The sequence below is a fragment of the Pteronotus mesoamericanus genome, unplaced genomic scaffold (assembly GCF_021234165.1).
Source record: "Pteronotus mesoamericanus isolate MK-2021 breed Mesoamerican mustached bat unplaced genomic scaffold, CSHL_Meso_final contig_116, whole genome shotgun sequence".
NCBI lineage: Eukaryota > Metazoa > Chordata > Mammalia > Chiroptera > Mormoopidae > Pteronotus > Pteronotus mesoamericanus.
The window spans coordinates 31414895-31419861 of NW_026555027.1; the positions used below are offsets into that span (position 1 = coordinate 31414895).

Below are 4967 nucleotides of genomic sequence, written 5' to 3' on the forward strand. Positions count from 1 at the left end.
GTCAATACGACAGCCTTCTGGACCGGAGGCTGAGGTCAGGGACCCTGAGCATGTGATTGGCTGCAGCTGCTGGTCGGGAGGCAGACTGTTTACTCCCTCTCTGCATCCTTCATGTGCATTTGTGCCAAACAAATCCTGCTTCTGCTCCGCTAATGCCTGAGAGAATGGATGCATGGCAATCCATTTTAGGTGGAGGGCCTTCTCCGCAAAGGGGAGGCCGATCTAGCCAGTCCCCTTACACATGTAGGACTCGCCAGGGGGCAGTATCAGCCTGTCGTCCAGGAAGCAGAGATAAAGTAGCCACTCTTCCTCAAAGGTGTGGGGGCCAGGTACTCTTTTAAGTTGATCCAGACATAGAGACCAGAGCCACAATTGAGAAAAGGGATCTCTAATGCCTTCAACTTGGTAGTGATGTACTCGTGAGCTGTTTGCAGCTGGGAGCAGTCAATGGGCAGGTTCACTGTGTCACACTGTGTCAATCATCCTCTGCCCTGGAGCAGCTGACACAGCTTGTGCTGGTGACGCCAGAGGTGCTGTGGAGGAAGCCCAAGGAGCTCACAGAAGAGGGCACCTCCTTGTTGTAGGTGGACCAAGTGCCAAAATGAAGTCAGAGACCCCAAAACCCTTGCCGGTGCCCCAGATCATATGAGTTCTATTGGGGTCAAGCAAACTTCCCATGGTCAGAACACCATGGAATATGATGGATTCATTAAACACAGTCCCCATGTAAATCTCATCTACAATAGCATGTAGGTTGTACCTCTTAGCAAATTCCAGGGATTCCCTCAGTGAGTCGCAGGAGGAGATGCCTCCCAGAGAATTGTAAGGGTTGATGAGCACAAGGCCTTTGTCCCTTTCCCCCTTAAGCCTAGCCTCAAACGGGGCTTTCTCCAACTTGTCCCCAGTGAGCTGGAACAGATGGGTGTTTCATCTCTGTCATCTCACTGTCTTGGTGGACATGAATGAGCTCAGCTTTTGCATAAAGGCAGAAAGTATAGGGGAAGCCAGCACAGAAGAGGCAGGGGTCAGAAAGGCCTCACCTGGATCACAGAGAACCATGGGCAATGCAGAGAAGACAGAGTAGCCACCACTTAGAACAACCACATTTTCTGCATCAAGCAGAGCAGGTGCCTGGCAGTAATAGGCCAGGAACTGGGCCACTTCTTCCATCAGGAATGCTTGTCCTCTCCAGTCAGAATGTTCCAGAAGGATAACATCAGTTCATGTCACTCCAACTCACCCTTTCAGCCCTCAGATCAGTGCAGAGCTTATTCTCACTGATGTCAAGGTTAACGAGCCCTAGGTGTTCTTGTCCTCATGGTATTTGTCACTTGGGGGCGGTGTAGGCCTGGAAGCTGGAGTGCTGTAAGACAAAGATACCAATCCCGTGATTGCGCAGGTCGAGACTAACAAATGCAGCTTATGAATCGCTCATTTGGTGACTCAGCTGGTCAGGTTGCATGGACATTTGGGCCTGCTGCCCACCTCCAGCCTCACCCCTGGAGTCCAGGGAAGGGTGAGGCATTTGGAGCTCCAGGTGACATGTGGAGTCTCCGGTTTCTGAGGCCCTGTCCCCTCATCTGGCCACAGGGCTTGTGGGCAGTGTCTGTTGGTGACGCACATGTGACCAGACTTTGGTCTGAAATCCTTATGCCCAGTGCAATCGTCCCTGACCGTCAGGGCTCAGACAGCTCCCCACCGCCCCCCTCCTCTCACTAACCTTTCTTCTTCCACAATTATTAATAGCCCCCATATAACTCTCAGAAGAGTCCCAGGTTGGACAATAAATTATATAGTCACCCTAATTATCAGTGTATGTCTGATTAGTGTATGTCTGGTCTTCTGATCTTATACAGTATGAATTCTGGTAAGTAAAATTTTCTCAGTCTCCTTAGATTTTCTGACATTTTTATCCTTTGGTGACAGATAACCTAGGAAGTGGCCCATCCCTCTGTCAAGCCATTTATAAAATCTTTGAGTCATAGAAATCATTACTTATTTTTATTTGTCATTATTTCTTTGTACCTCGTATTTTGCATCAATTGCAAATCTGTCACTTCTGAAACCTTTGAAGTACTACCTCTCTAAGATGTTGTGTTATCGCCTGTAACTTTTCTTCCTTACATTTAACTCCTTCGTCCTGACGCTACTTTCGCTCTTCTCCTGTAGGTCCCCTTTTCCATCTTCTCCTCTTTGTGGATCTGTCCTGTTTCTTTCCTGCACTAGCCTCCTTCAGCTCATCCATTTTCTGAAGACTGGTTGCAGACTTTTGGACAAGGTATGGCTGGTGATGAACTGAGGTAGGATTGTTTATGCACACCTTTTTTAATGAACCTGAACATTGCCAACTGCATTACTAATGTGCTTTGTATCAGTGGAGATTTAGGATGTGGGCTTTGAGTCACATGGTACCAGTCACCCCAGAGATGGAAATCAATCATATGACTAATCATTCAATCATACTATTAATGGACTTCCCATAAAACCTTGGAGCGCTGAGGCTTGGTGAGCTTCCCTTGTTGGCAGGAAAGTAACACATCCACAGGAAGACAGTGATGGGAGCTCTGTATCTGGTACTTCTCATGTTTCTGCCAAAGGTGCTTCCTCCCTTTGTGTGATATTCATCTACATCCTTTCCCTGTAATAAACTGTAACCAAATACAACACCTTTTGTGAGTCTGTGAGTCTTTCTACAGAATTATTGAGTCTGAGAAGGCTTTTGAAATACCAGCAAACTTGCAACTAGCATCAAACGTGAGGGCAGTCTTGGGGTCTGTGCCCTCTAACTTTGCAAGTGCCTAAATTCCCAAGAATTAGCCCAAACTCTCACAACTAGGTACTGATTCATTGGATTTTGAATCAATATATTGAAACCCTGAAGTTATTTCCTTATCCTGCACTATCATGTGAGTTATTTTGTAAAAGAAACTAATTATAGGTTCAATTTTGGTATATTTATGCCAGACTTTATCCCCAAGTTTATTAAGATAAATGTATTTGTTTAACAAAACCAGTCAATTGGGAATATAACACTTAAATATTTTATTTTCTCTTTTAAAAACCATTTTTTAGAAAGCTTTTTAAATAACTAAAGAGAAGAGGAGGGAAGAAGAGGGAAAGGGAGGGGAGAGGAAAGGATTGAGAAAATAAATGCCCACATATGGCAAAAATTCGAACAGTGCACAAAAATTTATCTGTGGAAAAGTAAATTACTGTCTTCCTCCTCTTTTAAGTTTCTTAAAACAAGAATTTCTTCCCCCCTTTTTAGTTGTTACATTTATATCTTCATTAATGTTAAAGGATCCCTCTTACAGTGATTGATTGAGGGTCGTCAAGGTTCTATCATTTGTGCGTGAAATTTCAAGCCACGGTAGTCAATCACAATTCTGTGTTCTTTCTGACTCCTTATCAGTAATTAGCAGGCCCCACTTCATTTTGTTTCTAATCTGTATTTACATTGCTTCTTGACTATCCTTTTTTCATGCCTGCCAGCAACCATTTCTTTAGCTTTTTTGATTTGGTGCCTCTTTTAAAAATATTTGCTCCTTCCTTCCCATATCAGTTCAACTACTGGTTGCTTATTGAGTGCCTATCATGTGTGAGACATTACTTAATATTTTGAGAGTCGCATTATGGAAAAATCCAAGTCTTAGGTAATGAGTCTATTGTGTTTTACATTCTGATGTGAGATTTGACAAGTGTGTGCGCACGCATGCATGCAAGTGTCTGTATGTTTCCAGCTTTCAGCCTGAGGTAGAAAACTGTAGGAAATTATCTCAGCAAATATACTGTCATGTTTCAGATACAGACACTGACCCAATTAAATGATGACTCATATAAGGCAAAACAGGAGCCACCAGGACGTAGGTCTCTGGACCTCAGTCGACTGCATTATCGTTGAATTTTCTTTTCTTTCTACGTGTTATTAGTTCAGAACAATCACAGCCTCAAAACTTGCAAACTGGAGACATCCAGGATACTTCCTACAAATCACAAATTACAATTCCTCTGCAATTTCTCATACAACGTTACCTGTTCAAGAAACAGGTAACTAAATATTTAGATTGTGGAGCAGCTCACTTAGGCATTATGATGAAACTCCTTTTTAATATGGTCAATAATTCATCTCCAACCTGCTCCAAGTGAGTAACTAGTTGGCAGAAATGAATGCTTACCCTAAAACAGATGGGAAAGACTCCTACCAGAACTTGTTCAAATCTGGACAACTGGGACAACAGTTTGCATTACCAGTGACAGTGAAATATGTGGTTTCTGCAGAAGATGCAGTGAGCCATCAAGGGTTACTTTAACACAGTGTTACTTGAGGCTTGTTTCCCTTGTTCTCCTCCATTTTCTTTTTAACTGGTAAATCCAGACGTAAGGAGGTATGTAGCTTGTTTTAAATATTGGGTGTGCCAATTTTATCCAGGTTTCAGATCCTATTTTTTTCTCAAATGCTTCTAGGGAGGGCTTTGTAATGGCAGAGGGGTGTGGACTCGCCACCCAAGCTTCTTTCGGTTGTGCAGTAGAGCAGCCTCCCACAAGCCAAAGTGCTTTGAAGTAAAAGCCTTTTGTTTGCTTTAATTTAAAAATTATGTTTTGTATCTTTTAGTGTTTACTACAATCACATTAAAATAGTTACTCCTGAGGTATTTACCACACTTATTTCTGTCATGTTAGTCTACCCTAAACTCAGGTGACTACCTACTCCAGTTTCAGAAACACAGAGATAGAAAGTGGCAATGAGTTTTTTAGCTATAAATATTGTTAGAGTTTTTGTGTATTAATGTAGATAGAGGGAAAAAAAGAGGCCGACTAAGCGGCACTTCCCACATATATTTTACCGTAAAACTTTTTTCCCACAGCTCACTCACTGGCACCTTTTGGGATGAGTGTTCCAGGAAACACAGTTTGGGAAAGATTTGTCTGACTCATTGTTACTGCTCCATTTTCTTGTGTAAATACAT

General features: G+C 42.9%; 1 pseudogene; it reads right to left on the reverse strand.

Moving 5' to 3' along the window:
- Positions 1 to 222: 222 nt before the first annotated feature.
- On the reverse strand, positions 223 to 2245 carry LOC129072225 (probable inactive 1-aminocyclopropane-1-carboxylate synthase-like protein 2; annotated as a pseudogene).
- Positions 2246 to 4967: the final 2722 nt, after the last annotated feature.